This window comes from Schistocerca cancellata, chromosome 7 (assembly GCF_023864275.1).
Source record: "Schistocerca cancellata isolate TAMUIC-IGC-003103 chromosome 7, iqSchCanc2.1, whole genome shotgun sequence".
In the NCBI taxonomy this organism is placed as follows: domain Eukaryota; kingdom Metazoa; phylum Arthropoda; class Insecta; order Orthoptera; family Acrididae; genus Schistocerca; species Schistocerca cancellata.
The window spans coordinates 541,185,140-541,204,338 of NC_064632.1; the positions used below are offsets into that span (position 1 = coordinate 541,185,140).

General features: G+C 46.5%; 1 protein-coding gene across 1 annotated transcript in view; it reads left to right on the forward strand.

The window, feature by feature from the left end:
• The window catches only part of LOC126092498 (ribonucleoside-diphosphate reductase large subunit), a 91,582-nt gene that overhangs the window by 7,344 nt on the left and 65,039 nt on the right, over positions 1-19,199 (forward strand). The window lies entirely within an intron of this gene.

Sequence of the window (19,199 nt, forward strand, 5' to 3'; positions counted from 1 at the left end):
TAGGAAACTCTCTTGGTCCTCCTGTGTGTCTTACCTGACAGCCCACTGTACGTGGTTCCTCTATGTCCTGTGTGTCCTTACTGGTATTTCCTGGGGTGCTGATGGAACCATCCTCCTCCGTTTGTACCAGTCCCTTGCCTATTCGAAACTTGACTATTAGTGCTTTGTTTTTTGTGTATGCATGTCCGTTCCTCTTTGAGCTACCACTGTCTTAACACCGTGACTTTCTCCTCAGCAGCCCCCCCCCCCCCCCCCCCTCCCCCAAGGGGTCCACAACTCTTTTGTGGATATGTGCGTGGCGAGCACGGGCCCCCGAGCTAGTGCAGTTCTCCTTCCTTTCCGGGCTGCCCTTCCCACCTTCCCCATCCCTCCTCATCCCCAATCCTTCCCCCTCCTCCCCCCCCCTTACCACCCCTTCGCACTCCCTCTTCTTGGGAGTAATGTATTGAGCCTTCGTCCGGAGACGGACGTTAGAAAACTCCAGGATCCTGTTCCCTTTGTTTTTCTCCATCCTCACACTTTCTTCCTCTATTGGTCTTTCCCTATGTTCACTCTTCTCCTTGCTTTCATGCCCTTACTCCTATCTCTGCCTCATTCTCCTTGCCCTATTCTCTTTGTCTTTACCGTGTCTTATTCTCCGTTTCGGCATTTGAGATTCAGTCTTCTATCCCTCTCTCTCTTTTCCTCTTTTCTTTTTTCCCTGTGCATGTCTGAAGGCTGACCCACACATTCGCATGCATTGCCGGTGACGGGGTAACGTGTGATTCCCCGCCCTGGGTAGACAAGTAAGGCACGCACGTACCACCTGGTAAAGGCCAGGCCCAGGGAGGGGTGATTGCCTGAGCTGTTACCTTCCAAACGTGCCGATTGGTCACCTGTCCGTTTCTTGGGGGGTGTGACCTGAGGTGTGAACAGTCACCTAAGGTGGGAGTGCCCTCTGAGAGGGCCCTCATGAGGAAGGAGCGCGCCATCGGAGACGCTGGCAATCATGGGGGATTTGTCCCCATTGGATTTCTCTTCTTCTTCTTCTCCTTCTTCTCCTTCTTCTTCTTCTTCTTCTTCTTCTTCTTCTTCTTCCCTGTCTTCTGCCCAAAAAAGAAAGCTAGATGAAACTCCTGTTCTGAAAATTCTACCGCCAGCACCGAAGTGTCACAAGATCTGATGGTCGCGATTTCTCAACAGTCAACCATTTCGTCATTCAGAAGGGTGTAGATGCGATTGCAGGACCAGTGAAATCTTGTACTCGGTTGCGCAACGATACCTTGCTGTTGGAGACAGAGAGTGCCTTCCAGGCCCAAAAATTACTTCGAGCCCCTCTCTTACACACATTTCCTGTACGGGTGGAGGCCAACCGCACCTTGAATTCGTCGCGTGGCATGATGATGTATACTCGACGGACTAACTGATGAGGAGATTCTGTCTTTCCTCTCTGATCAGGGAGTGACGGCCGTCCATTGGGTCATGAAAAGGGTCGACAAGGACCTCATACTGAACTGAACCATATTCCTGACATTCGACAATGTGCAATTGCCTTCACGAATTAAAGTGGGTTATGAGCTCATTTCTGTTCGGCCGTATGTACCCAGCCCTACAAGGTGTTACCAATGTCAGCGTTTTAACCATACATGGCAGTCTTGTTCAAGTGCGGCTAAATGCGTTACCTGTGGCAGGGACACCCATGAGGGTGACTGTCCACCTCCGTCCCCTCGTTGCAACTGTATGGGTGACCATGCTGACTCCTCTCGCGACTGGCCCGTGTGCAAAGATGAGAAAAGTATACAGGAAATCCGAGTGAAAGAGAAGGTGTCAACCTTGGCTGCTCGCAAGTTATTCAATAGCAGAGAGCCCACTGTGCTTCCGGCAGGTAAATACAGTACCGTTCTCGCCTCTCCTTGGTCTACCAGGGAGGTAGCTACACATACATGCTATCTAACATTTAGTGATTCGGTTGTCAGATCGGCCAGTGCTAAGATCGCCTGATCAATGTCTTCTCTTCCTCCAACCAACCCTAAGGCTCCAACATCATCTGCTACTGCTAAGACGAGGACCTCTAAATCAGATGCTCAGACCTTCAAAAAAGAACTGACATGTGAAGATTTCTTGTGTACACAAACTTCACAGCCATCAACTGCTGTTTCGACAAAACGTAATTCTTCACAGAAGGCTCATAGGGAAAAAGAGTTCTCCATCTCCGTCGAGGTGCGTTTCTTCTCCTGCGCCACCCAGCGGTTGCCTTCCCCGGCCATCTTCAGTTTCCCCAGGCCGCACCACTGGTAGCCGATCATGTGGCCTTTCACCGGCGGAGGAAGTTGCCATCCGCATTACTCTCCCCACTTTCACATTTTCCATTTGTACTGTTTACACTCCATCATCGCCTACCTTTACTAGGGCAGACGTGATACACCTGATTGCTCAGCTTCCTACACCATTTTTGTTGATTGGAGACTTTAATGCCCACCATCCCCTTTGGGGCTCTCCAGCATCCTGCCCGAGAGGCTCCCTCTTGGCAGACCTTTTCAACCACCTCAATCTAGTCCGCTTAAATACCAGTGTGCCTACCTTCCTTTCAGACACAATGCATACCTATTCCCACTGAGACCTCTCAATATCCACTATCCAACTTGCACGTTGGTTCGAGTGGTATGCCCTGTCTGACACATACTCGAGCGACCATTTCCCCTGCGTAATCCATCTCCTGCATCATGCCTCCTGCATCATGCCCTTTCTCCATCTTCCACTAGCTGGAAGATCTCCAAAGCCGACTGGGGGCTTTTCACCTCCCTGGTGACCTTCCATGATCAAAACTTCTCCAGCTTCGATAGTCAGGTCGCATACCTCACGGACGTTATCCTCACTGCTGCTGAATATTCCATCCCTCGTACTTCCTCTTCTCCATGTCGAGTCCCAGTCCCCTGGTGGACTACAGCATGCAGCGACGCTATTCATGTTCAGTGACGTGCTTTATGCGCTTTACAACGCCAACGCGAACTGTATCAGTTACAAACCACTTCGTGCACAATGTCGTTGTGCTATCAAAGAAAGCAATAAGGCTTGCTGGGTGGCTTTCACCGGATCATTCAACAGTTTTACTCATTTTTCGGTTGTGTGGGGTGGCCTGTGCCGGCTATCTGGCACCAGTGTCCACTCCTCGACTGTAGCGAATGAAGTCTTTGTGGATCCTGAGGATGTCTCAAATGCCTTCGGCCGCTTTTTTGCGGAGGTTTTGTGCTCTGCCCATTACCAACCTGCCTTCCTCCCCTGAAAACAAGCAGAGGAGGCATGGCCACATGCTTTCCAGTCTTTGAATCGTGAAAGTTTCAATGCCACCTTCACCGTGCAGGAACTCGAAAGTGCACTCGCCCAGTCCCGATCATCTGTTCCGGGGCCGGATGGTATTCATATTCAGATGCTGATGAACCTTTCTCCTGCAGGTAAAGGCTTTCTTCTTCACACCTATAATCGCATCTGGACTGAAGGTCATGTACCCACATGCTGGCGTGAAGCAATTGTTGTTCCCATACCCAGACCAGGAAAGGACAAACTCCTTCCTTCCAGTTATTGCCCCATCTCCCTTACCAGCTGCGTCTGCAAGGTGATGGAGCGCATGGTAAATTCTCAATTGGTTTGGCTCCTTGAATCTCGACGCCTCCTTACCAATGTTCAGTGTGGCTTTCGTAGGCGCTGCTCTGCTGTTGACCACCTAGTTACCTTGTCGACCTTTATTATGAACAACTTTTTGCATAAGTGCCAGATGGTGGCTGTGTTCTTCGATTTGGAGAAGGCTTACGACGCCTGTTGGAGGGTGGGCATTCTCCGCACGATGCACACTTGTGGCCTTCGCGGTTGCCTCCCTTTTTTTATTAATGCATTTTTAATGGATCGAATGTTCAGGGTACATGTGGGCTCTGTTTTGTCAGATGCCTTTCGCCAGGAGAATGGGGTGCCCCAGGGCTCCGTTTTGAGTGTGGCCCTTTTTGCCATAGCTATCAATCCAATAATGGCTTTCCTTCCAGCTAACGTTTCAGGCTCCCTTTTCGTGGACGACTTTACTGCAGTGCTCAGAGAACATGTCTCCTGGAGCGCTGTCTTCAGTGTTGTCTAGACTGTCTATATTCCTGGAGTGTCGCTAACGTTTTCCGTTTTTCTGGTGAGGAAATGGTCTGTATGAACTTCTGGTGTTACAAACAGTTTCTTCCACCATCCTTACATCTTGGTCCCGTTGCTCTCCCATTCGTGGAGACGACAAAATTTTTAGGTCTGACATTTGACAGGAAACTTTGCTGGCCTCCACATGTGTCTTACTTGGCTGCTCGTTGTACCCGTTCCCTAAATGTCCTCCGTGTTCTCAGCAGTACTTCATGGGGAGCAGATTGAATGGTCCTGCTTCACTTATATCGGTCCATTGTCTGATCAAAGCTGGATTATGGGAGCTTTGTCTACTCTTCTGTCAGACCGTCCATCTTATGCTGTCTAAATTCTATCTACCATCGGGGGCTACGTCTGGCGACTGGAGCATCTGCACCAGCCCTGTTGAGAGTCTGTATGCCGAAGCTGCCGCATTACTGTTAAACTACCAGCGTGATATGTTGCTTTGTTGGTATGCCTGCTGACTGATGTCAGTGCCTGACCACCCGTCATATTTCTCCTTCTTTGACGACTCTCTAAACCGCTAATACGGCCTGTATGTCTCTGCCCTGTTACCTCCTGGAGTTAGCTTTCATTGCCTGCTTCAGCAACTTGATTTTACGCTCCCTATGACTTTTCGAGTGGGTGAGAGCCCGACGCCACCTTGGCTCCAGACTCAGGTTCGTGTCCACCTTGAACTTAGCTTGCTCCCAAAGGAGAGGACTGCAGATTCGATATACCATCGAGGTTTGTTGAACTTCGTTCGAGGCTCGCTAATAACGTCTTTATTTACACAGATGGCTCCAAGACTACTGGTGGCATCGGATGTGCCTTTGTCATTGGGGATGATACCTTTCAATACCGGCTCCTTGACAGTGTTAAACCTTTACAGCTGAGCTTTTTGCTCTCTATCCGGCTGTTCAGTGTATCTGCCACCATTGTCATTTTTCCTATGCCATCTGCTCTGATTCTTTGAGTGCCATTCAGTCTCCGTGACCCATATTTGGACCACCCTCTCGTGCAACGAATTCAACGTTCCCTTCAGTCGCTAGCTGATACCGGTGCTCATGTCTTTTTTTGTGTGGATTCCTGGCCACATTGGTGTGCCTGGGAACGAAGCTGCTGATGCTGCAGCCAAGGCTGCTGTCATCCTGCCTCAGACAGCTTCCTTTTGTGTCCCATCAACTGATGTTAGTGGGGTTCTATGTTGGTGCTTTTCATCATTGTGGCATGAGGCTTGGTCCTCTCCCCATGAAAATAGCTTAGGGCCATCAATCCTATCCTGACGGCTTGGATGATATCCTCACACCCTTCCCGACGAGAGGAGGTCATTCTGGCCAGGTTGCGGATTGGGCATTGCCGATTTAGCCACCACTACCTGTTGTCTGGTGACCCGGCCCCGCAGTGCCCCTGTGGTCATCCATTGACGGTGCGCCATGTTTTATTGTCCTGTCCCTGTTTTATTCACTCTCGTGTTGTCCTGTGTCTGCCGTCTACCTTACAGGAACTTTTAGCTGATGACGCTCAAGCAGCTGCTCGTGTCCTTAGTTTTATTACATTGATGGACTTGTCCAAAGAGATCTTTTATTCTGTTTATCTGCGTCTTTGTAAGTACTTTCTGGTGTTGCTCCCTTGCGTTTTTCTATGCAATTAGTCACTAACGTTTGTGACTGGGCACTAATTAAAAAAAAAAAAAAAAAAAAAAACCCTCAGCAGGCACACATGCCGATTGTCTGCCATGTGTGGCCACCCACCCTTTGAACACCAGTATGGGGCATGTCCCTTTTCTCTGTTACCTCCTGGAGTCTGCTTTCTGCACTTGCTATGACGGCTTACATTCACACTACCTGCCACTTCCCCGGTGGATGTGAACCCTTCACCACCTTGGCTTCGTGAAGCGGCCCATGTTAACCTTGGCCTTCATTCACTTCATAAGGACACTACTTCAACCTCGCTCTATTGCCTTCAGTTTCACGACCTTCGCATGGAACTTCGCCATAGTACCTTTATGTACACTGATGGTTCTTGGACTGACTGTGGTGTCGGGTGTGCCTTCATCATTGGGGCTCATGTCTTTCTATATCGACATCTGGCACACTGCCCAGTATTTACATCTGAGCTCTTCGCCCTGTATCAGGCCATGGAGTACATCTGACGACACAGACTTTTCAATTGTCCTCTGCTCAGATTCACTCAGCACTCTTGAAAGTCTATGTGCGATGTACAGCGCTTGTCCCTAGTGCAACAGGTCCAGGAAAACTGTCACTTGCTCACTCTTGGTGGAGCCACTGTGATGTTTATATGGGTTTCTGGTCAAGTTGGTCTGCCAGGAAACGAGGCTGCTGACGCTGCTGCCAAGACTGCAGTCGTCGTGCCTCAGCCCACTTTTTCCTGTATTCCCTCCAATGATCTCTTTGTTGCCGTCTATCAGGAGGTGGTGTCCCTTTTGCAGTCTGGTGTCCCTTTTGCAGTCTGGTGTCCCTTTTGCAGTCTGGTGTCCCTTTTGCATTCATGGGAATAAGCTCCAGCTTATTAAGCCTCTACCAGAGGCTTGGATGAGCTTCTCTCGGCCATTCTGCTGCGAGGAAGTGATTTTAACCAGGTTGCGTATTGGCCACTGCCTTTTCAGCCATCATCATTTGATAAGAGGCACTACCCCACCACTTTGTGCACATTGCGCCCAAGTTTTAACTGTCCACCACTTACCAACAAAATGCCCTTTTTTTTTTTTTTTTTTTTTTTTTTTAACTGTCTACATTCCATTAGAGTTTGCCGTCTGAGTTATCGGCCGTTTTGGCAAATGACGCACGGGCTGTCGACCGCATTTTACGTTCTATCCATGAAAGGCCATTTAATTTATAGTCTCGGACCTCCGTTTCGATATGGTGTCTTTTGCCCTTTCTCCACGTCCCTGTTTTTCACTGTCTTCTCTTCTGTCAATTGGGGATGACGTATAGTCGTTTTTTAACACCTCTCTGTCTTTGTGTTCTATAGTTTTGACTTGGACGTGTACAATCCCAGTTGTTTTTGTGCCCTAAAACAAAACAAAACAAACCAACCTTGACTTTGGAAGTAAAACCCCAAGAGATTTTGCTTGTATGTAAAATAAGTAAGTGGGTCAAAATCAGCTATTCATTCACTCAGTGACCATACTGGAAATTTAAAGGGGGGAGGAACTACATCTCATGGTGGAAACTTTTTTTTTTTTAGTGTAAGGTCAGTGTCCAGTGGGAAAGTCAGCCAGGCAAGTACTAAAGATGTTAAAAAAGTTAAAGATACTCACAAAAGTAAAGTGAAAAATAGTGTTAGTATATTTCATCAAAATATTGGGGGATTGAAGAATAAAATTGATGAGCTTCTGCTTTGTTTAGAAGATATAGAAACTGAGAATGTAATAGATGCACTATGCCTGTCTGAGCATCACATTGTCACTGATATGCAAAAGGTTAGCATCAACGGGTACAAATTAGCTGCACATGTAAGTAGAGATAATATGATGAGAGGAGGAGTTGCCATATATGTCAAAAGCTTCCACAGTGTAAAAAATTTAGTAACTAAAAAATTTTGTGTAGAGCAACATATGGAAGCATGTGCCACTGAACTTATACTAAATGATGGCACTTTCATAATTGTAACAGTGTATAGGTCCCCCTCAGGGAATTTCCAGCTATTTCTAGAAAACTTGGATGCTTTGTTGTGCTATCTATCAGACAGGGGGAAGCAAATTATCATTTGTGGGGATTTCAATGTTGATTCCCTGAAAGAGTGTAATAGGAAGAATGACCTTGTAGTATTTCTCAGTTCTTTCAATTTGAGCTCCGTCATTGATTTTCCTACTCGGATAACAAAGAACAGCAGGACATTGTTAGATAACTTTTTTATAGACCAAGATAAGTTTAAGGACATAAATGCTTATCCTATTGAGAATGGTCTTTCAGATCATGGTGCACAGCTAGTTACAGTACATGACATAGCTCCATGCAGTATATCAAATCAGAATTTCAAAGCAGTGCTCCCCCAGGGGGTCCACAACTCTTTTGTGGATACGTGCATGGCAAGCACGGGGCCCCGAGCTATTGCAGCCTTCTTTCTCTCCAGGGCTGCATTTCCTTCCCCTTCCCCTCCTTGCTCCTTTCCTGTCCCCCTCTCCTCTCCCTCTCTTGGTGTCCTTGCTTATGTTGGCCCCCGCTATCCTCCCGGTTCTGTTGGTTTTACAATTCGGCTTTGTTGCGTAACCATCTCCTCCTTTTGGCATTCCTTGGTCCTCCTCTGGGGTTTGACCTCCATTACAAAATTTCTCCTCCTTAGTGTAAGCCATTTGGGGAAGCGCACCTTACCTAGTGTTTCCTACGTGCGCCTCCTAGTGCATTCCACCTCTTCTTTCACGTTGTTGCCTGATGCTAGGGTGCATAGCCAGCACGGTAACCAGCCCATGTGGTGGGGTCGCTATGTACCCTTTTGGTTGAACCCCCTGTACACACAGGGATCACACTTCTGATACCTGTGCTGTGACCACCTCATGCATGCCTTGGAGTGGTTGCTCGTCATCCTGGAGCGTCGGAACTCCCGGCAATGGCCGCCGTGCCAGACGGCCCTTGCTGTGGCTGGGTGGTGCCCGTGAGGAGAGCCCCTGATCGGAGTGGGTAGTATCAGGGCGGACGCTATGCACATGAAATGCATACGGGTCCAGAACTCTGGCCGTTCTTCAGCGGCCTTCTCTCTGCGTGGAACTGATTCTTCAAGTGCTGCTTCTCTTGCCCCTTCGGCCTTCCCTTCCATGGCTACCCCCTGGGAAGAGGGTCAGGCCCGTCGGCTAGGGGCGAAACCTTTCCCCCGTTATCTAGTTTGCACCGAGACTGATGGAGATACTTTCACCAATACCAAACCTTTATTCTTTGTGGAACACATTGAAGACAAGTTTGGTGAAGTGGACTCCCTGAGCAAGATGCGATCGGGTTCGTTGCTGATCATAACTGCTTCAGCTGCCCAATCTGCGGCCCTTCGTGCCTGTACCCATCTTGGCACAATTCCTGTGTCCATTACCCCCCACCAGTCTCTAAATATGGTACAAGGTCTGATTTTTCATAGGGACCTCATCCTTCAAACTGATGAGGAACTTCGGGACAATCTCGGACAGCAGGGTGTTCACTTTGTTCGGCGTTTTCAGAAGGGTGCTAAAGACAATCGCATTGGTACTGGTGCCTTTATCCTGGCCTTTGAAGGGGATACCCTCCCTGAGAAAGTTAAGATTATGGTTTATCGATGTGATGTGAAGCCGTACATCCCACCTACTATGAGGTGTTTTTAAGTGCTTGCGTTTTGGACACATGTCTTCCCGCTGTTCACAGGCCCCTCTCTGTGGTGACTGTGGACGTCCACTCCATGAGGGGAGTCCCTGTGTTCCCCCTCCTGTGTGTGTAAATTGTCATGGTAGTCATTCTCCACGTTCACCAGATTGCCCAGTATATAAGAAGGAAAAGAAGATACAGGAGTATAAGTCCCTCGATCATTTAACCTACACAGAGGCCCGTAAGAAATATACACGTCTTCACCCTGTGTCCATGACATCTAGTTACGCCTTGGTTACATCTTCACCCCTTCCTCCCCTTCTTTACCCCCATCCCCGACCCCTCTCCTCCCCCCCTCCCCCCCTGCGGCTCCCACACCTTCTCCTCTGGGCGCTGCTCCCCCTCCCCAGCTGGAGAAGTGTCCCACTCCTTCGGCGTCTGCTGGTCAAGGGCGCCTCTCCCGGGATGCCCCTTCCAGGCCAAAGGTCTGCTGCCGCGTGATGACCCCGAGAGCCGCGGTCTGTCGGCCCCCCCGAGAGCCGCGGTCTGTCGGCCCCCCCCCCGAGAGCCGCGGTCTGTCGGCCCCCCCCGAGAGCCGCGGTCTGTCGGCCCCCCCAGTCGCCCGGTCTCTTTCCGTTCCTGATCTTGCTGCAGCTGGCTCCTTTATGCCACACAGCCCTTCTCGATCTCAGCCTGAAAAGTAGTAGTCCCGGGGCCTCTGGTTTCACCGAAGGTCCCTTCCCCCGACTTGTTCATGGATGAACTTGTCGTTCATGGATGTCGCCCCCTCCTTCTCAGTGACTGGTGGGGACCTGGCGGTATGACTGGCTTTAGCGTGTTCAGCCCCCATTTTAATCATCGTTCTGTGGTTCTCCAATGGAATTGTAATGGATACTATCGTCACCTTTCGGAATTGAAATCCCTTCTTTCGTCCTACTCTGCAGCTTGTGTGGTTCTCCAGGAATCTCATTTTACTGATGCTCGCTCACCGACCCTCCGTGGGTTCCGTGTTTTCTGTCGAAATCGGGTCGGACCCCTGCGGGCTTCTGGTGGTGTTTGTATGTTGGTTCATACGGACATTGCTAGCACGTGGATTCCTCTTCAAACTACATTGGAAGCGGTTGCTGTTGGTGTTCACTTAGACTCTGCGGTCACAGTTTGCAATCTTTATTTCCATCCTGACAGGACTCTTACACCTGCTGCCTTAACTGCCCTTCTTCAGCAACTTCCTCCTCCCTTCCACCTCCTTGGGGATTTTAATGCTCATCATCCCTTGTGGGGCAGTGCCTTTCCGTCTAGACGAGGTCTTCTTATAGACCAGTTTACTGCAGACAATGACTTGTGCCTTATTAATGATGGCTCCCCTACTTATTTCAGTGCCGGTCATGGTACCTTTACTGCCATTGATCTTTCTCTTTCTTCTCCCTCTCTCCTCCCTTCATTACACTGGTCGCCACATGACGACCTTTGTGATAGTGACCATTTCCCGTTGATTATCTCGCTCCCTTCCCGGTCCCCGGTGGACAGGTTACCTCGTTGGTCTTTCCAACATGCCTATTGGCCTCTATACACTGTACAGGTTGTGTTTTCTCCCTCTTTGTCGGGTTGTATTGATGACGTCCCACGTGACGTGTCTGACGCGATTGTTCGCGCTGCTAGCCTTGCTGTCCTGCACTCATCTGGGGTATTTCGTCGCCGGCAAGTCCCATGGTGGAGTACGGCCATTGCCATCTGTGATCGCCGTCGAGCTTTCCAACACTTTAAGAGGCACCCATCCATAGCCAGCCTTACTACATTTAAACACCTCTGCGCTAAAGCCCGTTATTTAATCAAACAGAGCAAGTGGATATGTTGGGAACGATTTGTTTCTTCCCTTGGTTCTACTGTCCCTATGTCACGGGTATGGGCTACACTTCGCTCTCTCCAAGGTTGCCATCGGCAGTCCACCTCCCAGGCCTTCACCTCCCAGATGGCCTTTGTACGGACCCATTAGTTCTTGCAGAACATCTTGCGACCCATTTTGCAGTGGCATCAGCCTCCTATCCAGCTGCTTTCCTTCACCAGAAACAGCGGGCTGAAGCTTCCACCTTATGTTTCACACCTTGTGAGTCAGAATCTTACAGCGAACGTTTTACTGAATGGGAATTTCTTTCTGCTCTACCTTCTTCTCATGATACGGCCCCTGGCCCAGATTCCATTCATAACCAACTGCTTCAACATCTCAGTGCTCCACAACGGCAACATCTTCTTTTGGTGTTTAACCGTATCTGGCTCCAGGGTGACTTCCCTTCTCCGTGGAGGGATAGCATCGTGGTTCCTGTCCTTAAGCCTGGTAAGAACCCTCTATCTGTTGACAGCTATCGGCCAATTAGTTTGACCAGTGTTGTTTGTAAGTTACTTGAACGGATGGCACAATTGGGTCCTCGAATCTCGGGATCTATTGTCCCCTTACCAGTGTGGCTTTCGAGAGGGACGGTCTCCAATCGATCATTTACTTCGCTTGGAATCCGCAGTTCGGCAGGCTTTTTCCTAGCGCCGCCAGTTGGTTGCAGTGTTTTTTGACTTTCGCAAGGCGTATGACACGGCCTGGCGCCATCACATCTTACTTACCCTTCATCAGTGGAGTCTTCGGGGCCCACTCCCGATTTTTATCCGCCAGTTCCTGTTCCATCGGTCATTCAGAGTTCGAGTTGGTACTGTTTTTAGTTCTCCACGGACCCAGGAGACGGGCATCCCACAGGGTTCTATCTTGAGTGTCCTTCTTTTCCTCATTGCTATCAATGGACTTGTGGCCTTTGTCGTTCCCTTGGTCGCCCCTGCCCTCTATGTGGATGATTTCTGCATTTGGGTTAGCTCCTCCTCGATGGCATCTGCAGAACGGCTGCTCCAGGGAGCTATATGGCGTGCCTCTGCATGGACACCCTCACACGGGTTTCAATTCTCTCCTTCAAAATCGCGGGTGGTCCACTTCTGTCGCCATACTACGATCCACCCTGATCCAGAGCTCTATCTCGATGCACAACGATTGCCTGTGGTCCCACAGTTTCGTTTCCTGGGTCTTCTTTTCGACAACAAGCTCACTTGGCTGCCCCATATCAGACTCCTGAAGGTAGGATGTTTCCGTAGACTCAATGTCCTTCGCTTCCTTGCCCACTCCTCTTGGGGTGCGGACCGTTCCCTCTTTCTCCGTCTTTATCGTGCTCTAGTTCTGTCTCGCTTGGACTCTGGTTGTCACGTTTATGGTTCAGCTGCTCCTTCCACACTGCACGTGCTGGATACAGTCCACCATCGTGGTATCCGTTTGGCCACCGGTGCCTTCCCTACTACCCCTGTTGATAGTCTCCTGGTTGAAGCTGGGATCCCCCCCCCCCTTCCGTTCGGTGGTCCCAGTTTTTTCTGGTGTCTTATGCACTCGCTATCCGTTCCTCTCCCACTCATCCTTCCTATTCTATCCTGTTCCCAGACCATAGACGTCGCGCACCTGACTCCCGCCCACGGGCGGGTTTACCGGTTGGGCTCCGCCTTACGTATCTTTGCCGTGATGTTCAGCTTCCTTCTTTGTCCCCCCCCCCCCCCCCCCCCTTCTCCCCTTCGTTACTTCCTCGGCCTCGAATTCGGATGGATCTCCCTCAGGATCACCCGACTTAATTCGACTACATTCCATAATCATCGTTTTGCTTTTGTTGATGTTCATCTTATACCCTCCTTTCAAGACACTGTCCATTCCGTTCAACTGCTCTTCCAAGTCCTTTGCTGTCTCTGACAGAATTACAATGTCATTGGCGAACCTCAAAGTTTTTATTTCTTCTCCATGGATTTTAATAACTAATCCGAACTTTTCTTTTGTTTCCTTTATTGCTTGCTCAATATACAGATTGAATAACATAGGGGAGAGGCTACAACCCTGTCTCACTCCCTTCCCAACCACTGCTTCCCTTTCATGCCCCTCAACTCTTATAACTGACATTTGGTTTCGATACAAATTGTAAATAGCCTTTCGCTCCCTGTATTTTACCCCTGACACCTTCAGAATTTGAAAGAGAGTATTCCAATCAACATTGTCAAAAGCTTTCTCTAAGTCTACAAATGCTAGAAACGTAGGTTTGCCCTTCCTTAATCTATTTTCTAAGATAAGTCGTAGGGTCAGTATTGCCTCACGTGTTCCAACATTTCTACGGAATCCAAACTGATCTTCCCTGAGGTCGGCTTCTATCAGTTTTTCCATTCGTCTGTAAAGAATTCACGTTAGTATTTTGCAGCTGTGACTTATTAAACTGATAGTTCGGTAATTTTCACATCTGTCAAAACCTGCTTTCTTTGGGATTGGAATTATTATATTCTTCTTGAAGTCTGAGGGTATTTCGCCTGTCTCATACATCTTGCTCACCAGATTGTAGAGTTTTGTCAGGACTGGCTCTCCCAAGGCCGTCAGTAGTTCTAATGGGATGTTGTCTACTCCCGGGGCCTTGTTTCGACTCAGGTCTTTCAGTGCTCTGTCAAACTCTTCACGCAGTATCGTATCTCCCATTTCATCTTCATCTACATCCTCTTCCATTTCCATAATCCATAATGTTGTCCTCAAGTACATCGCCCTTGTATAGACCCTCTATATACTCCTTCCACCTTTCTGCTTTCCCTTCTTTGCTAAGAACTGGGTTTCCATCGGAGCTCTTGATATTCATAGAAATGGCTCTCTTCTCTCCAAAGGTCTCTAACTTTCCTGTAGGCGGCATCTGTCTTACCCCTAGTGAGATAAGTCTCTACATCCTTACATTTGTCCTCTAGCCATCTCTGCTTAGCCATTTCGCACTTCCTGTTGATCTCATTTTTGCGACATTTGTACTCCTTTCTGCCTGCTTCATTTACTGCGTTTCTATATTTTCTCTTTTCATCAGTTAAATTCAATATTTCTTCTGTTACCCAAGGGTTTCTACTAGCCCTCGTCTTTTTACCTACTTGATCCTCTGCTGCCTTCACTACTTCATCCCTCAAAGCTACCCATTCTTCTTCTACTGTACTTCTTTCCACCATTCCTGTCAATTGTTCCCTTATGCTCTCCCTTAAACTCTGTACAACTTCTGGTTCTTTTAGTTTATCCAGGTTCGATCTCCTTGAATTCCCACCTTTTTGCAGTTTCTTCAGTTTTAATCTACAGGTCATAACCAATAGATTGTGGTCAGAGTCCACATCTGCCCCTGGAAATGTCTTACAATTTAAAACCTGGTTCCTAAAACTCTGTACAACTTCTGGTTCTTTTAGTTTATCCAGGTTCGATCTCCTTGAATTCCCACCTTTTTGCAGTTTCTTCAGTTTTAATCTACAGGTCATAACCAATAGATTGTGGTCAGAGTCCACATCTGCCCCTGGAAATGTCTTACAATTTAAAACCTGGTTCCTAAATCTCTGTCTTACCATTATATAATCTATCTGATACCTTTTAGTATCTCCAGGGTTCTTCCATGTATACAACCTTCTATCATGATTCTTAAACCAAGTGTTAGCTATGATTAAGTTGTGCTCTGTGCAAAATTCTACCAGGCGGCTTCCTCTTTCATTTCTTAGCCCCAATCCATATTCACCTACTACGTTTCCTTCTCTCCCTTTTCCTACACTCGAATTCCAGTCACCCATGACTATTAAATTTTCGTCTCCCTTCACTACCTGAATAATTTCTTTTATCTCATCATACATTTCATCAATGTCTTCATCATCTGCAGAGCTAGTTGGCATATAAACTTGTACTACTGTAGTAGGTGTGGGCTTCGTGTCTATCTTGGCCACGATAATGTGTTCAATATGCTGTTTGTAGTAGCTTACCCGTACTCCTATTTTTTTATTCATCATAAAACTTACTCTTGCATTACCCCTATTTGATTTTGTATTCATAACCCTGTATTCACCTGACCAAAAGTCTTTTTCCTCCTGCCACCGAACTTCACTAATTCCCACTATATCTAACTTTAACCTATCCATCTCCCTTTTTAAATTTTCTAACCTACCTGCCCGATTAAGGGATCTGACATTCCACGCTCTGATCTGTAGAACGCCAATTTTCTTTCTCCTGATAACGACGTCCTCTTGAGTAGTCCCCGCCCGGAGATCCAAATGGGGGACTATTTTACCTCCGGAATATTTTACCCAAGAGGACGTCATCATCATTTAATCATACAGTAAAGCTGCATGCCCTCGGGAAAAATTACGGCTGTAGTTTTCCCTTGCTTTCAGCTGTTCGCAGTACCAGAACAGCAAGGCCATTTTGGTTAGTGTTACAAGGCCAGATCAGTCAATCATCCAAACTGTTGACCCTGCAACTACTGAAAAGGCTGCTGCCCCTCTTCAGGAACCACACGTTTGTCTGGCCTCTCAACACATACCCCTCCGTTGTGGTTGCACCTATGGTACGGCTATCTGTATCGTTGAGCCACGCAAGCCTCCCCACCAACGGCAAGGGGGGGGGGGGGGTGTATTCAAGAGTAGAGTATTTGTAAAAATAAAGTACTAACAAAATGTCAGTTTGGTTTTCAGAAAGGCTTTTCAACAGAAAATGCTATATACACTTTCACTGATCAAATATTAAGTGCTCTGAATAACCAGACATCACCCATTGGTATTTTTTGTGATCTCTCAAAGGCCTTTGATTGTGTAAATCATTGAATTCTTTTAGATAAGCTAAATCATTATGGTTTGAGGGGGGCAGTGCACAAATGGTTTAATTCATACTTAACTGGAAGAATGCAGAAAGTTGAAATAAGTGGTTCATGTAATGTTAAAACAACAGCTGATTCCTCAAACTGGGGAGCTATCAAGTACGGGGTCCCACAGGGTTCGGTCTTAGGTCCTTTACTGTTCTTGATATACATTAATGACTTACCATTCCACATTGATGAAGATGCAAAGTTAGTTCTTTTTGCTGATGATACAAGTGTAGTAATAACATCAAAAAACCAAGAACTAAGTGATGTAATTGTAAATGATGTTTTTCACAAAATTATTAAGTGGTTCTCAGCAAACGGACTCTCTTTAAATTTTGATAAAACACAATATATACAGTTCCGTACAGTAAATGGCACAACTCCAGTAATAAATATAGACTTTGAACAGAAGTCTGTAGCTAAGGTAGAATTTTCAAAATTTTTCGGTGTGTCCATTGATGAGAGGTTAAAGTGGAAGCAACACATTGATGGTATGCTGAAATGTCAGAGTTCAGCTACGTATGCTATTAGGGTTATTGCAAATTTTGGTGATAAGAATCTCAGTAAATTAGCTTACTATGCCTACTTTCATTCACTGCTTTCGTATGATATCATATTCTGGGGTAATTCATCGTTGAGTAGAAAAATATTCATTGCTCATAAACGTGTAATCAGAATAATTGCTGGAGCCCACTCACGGTCATCCTGCAGACATCTATTTAAGGATCTAGGGATCCTCACAGTATATATATTCACTTATGAAATTTGTTGTTAATAATCCAACCCAGTTCAAAAGTAATAGCAGTGTGCATAGCTTTAACACTAGGAGAAAGGATGATCTTCACTATGCAGGGTTAAATCTGACTTTGGCACAGAAAGGGGTAAATTATGCTGCCACAAAAGTCTTTGGTCACCTACCAAACAGCATCAAAAGCCTGACAGTTAGCCAACCAACATGTAAAAATAAATTAAAAGAATTTCTAGATGACAACTGCTTCTACTCATTGGCTGAATTTTTAGATATAAATTAAGGGAGGGGGGGGGGGGGGGGGGGAACCCAACCTAAACATTAGTGTCACGCAATATTTTGTGTAATGTAATATCTTGTACAGACATCTTTTATTAACCTGACACGTTCCACATCATTACGAAGTGTCGTATTCATGATCTATGGAACAAGTATTAATCTAATCTAATCTAATCTACTGGCACCGAATCGAAAGATGACAGAGAGAAGAGGAAATAATGAATTCGGTTTTTCAAGATTGTTTCACCGTGGAAGATCGTAACATGGTCCCTCCTTTCAATTGTCATACGAATGTCAGAATGGCAGATATTGAGATAACCCATCGCGGAACAGGAAAAAAGCTACAATTGCTTAGCAGTGGAAACGTGTCAAGACCGGATGAGATACCCATAAAATTCTACAAATATTATGCAAAACAACTTGCTCCCCTTCTAGCAGTTGTTTTTCATAGATTGCTTGAGCAACAAAGGGTACCTAGCAACTGGAAGAAAGCGCAGGTCATTCCCATTTTTAAGAAGAGCTATAGGACAGATGCACACAATTATAGACCTATATTGTTGACATTAATCTGTTATAGAATTATGAAGCATGTTTTCTGTTCAAGAACTATGATGTTCTTGGAGAAGGAAATTCTCCGCTATAAAAATCTACGTGGATTCAGCAGACTGAGATCCTGCGAAACTCAGCTCACTCTGTTCCTCCACGATATCCGTGGTGCCATATACAATGGCCCTCAGGTTGATGCCACGTTGCTTGACTTCAGGAAGGTATTTGACACGATCCTGCACTGCCGTTTAGTGAAAAAAATACAAGCTTATCGAGTATCAGAGCAGATCTGTGACTGGGTTCAAGACTTTCTTGCAGACAGAACTTAACAAGTCGCTCTTAACGAAACAAAATCGACAGGAGTACCCCAAGGAAGTGTGACAGGATCATTACTGTTTACAATGTATATAAATGACTAGTAGAAAGCATCAGGTGCTTTCTAAGGCTGTTCGCAGATGATGCGGTTGTCTACAACAAAGTAGAAACGCCAGAAGATAATAACGATTTGAAGAGTGACCTCCAGAGAATTAATAAATGGTGCAAGCTCTGGCAGTGATCTTGAATGTAAATAAATGTAACTTATTGTGCATACATGTGAAAAGAAATCCACTAATGTGTAGCTACACTATTGATGACAAACTGCTGGAAACACTGTCTGCCGTAAAGTACTTATGCAGTGTGACCTTAAGTAGAACGTCTATGTAAAACAAATAGTGGGAAAAGCAGATGCCAGACTCAGACCCACAGGAAGAATCTTAAAGAAATGTACTCATCCATGAAGGAAGCGGCTTATAAGGCACTTGTTCGACCCATTTTTGAGTACGGTTCACCTATCTGAGACCCCTACCAGAGAAGATGCAACAAAGAGTGGCATATATCATCACGGAATCGTTTAGTCGGCACGAGAGTGTAATGGAGATGATCAGCAAACTCCACTGGCAGACGTTACAAGAGAGGCGTTTTGCATCTTGGAGAAATTTACTATTGAAATTTCGAGAGACCACTTTCTGGGAAGAGTCAGACAACATATTACTTCCCCCGATGTATGTGTTGCGTAATGACCACGAGGAGAAGATTCGAGAAATTAGGGGCAATACAGAAGTTTACCAACAGTCATTCTTCCCTTGCACTATTTGCGAGTAGAACAGAGTTGGAGGGCTTAGTTAGTGGTACAAAAAGCACCCTCCGCCATACACCATTAGATGACTTGCGGAGTATGATGTAGATGTAGATACAACTACTTGTAACATGCTTGTGATGGGTGATACTGCTTAAAAATGCATTACATGTGTTTTTTTACCTCACTTGTGTGTAATAAAATATTTAGATGATAAGGCCTAAAGTAATCAAGCAATTGTATAAGGTTCTTTACTAAAGAGCTTAGCTTTATTGGATGTAATATGTGCTTAGAGTATACCATTGTATATGAATTTTAAGAGGGCAGAACATTAACCTCCCTGAATATATAGATACACTTATTTAACCATTATTTGCCAACTATATAGTAAAGTTGCCTTTGGG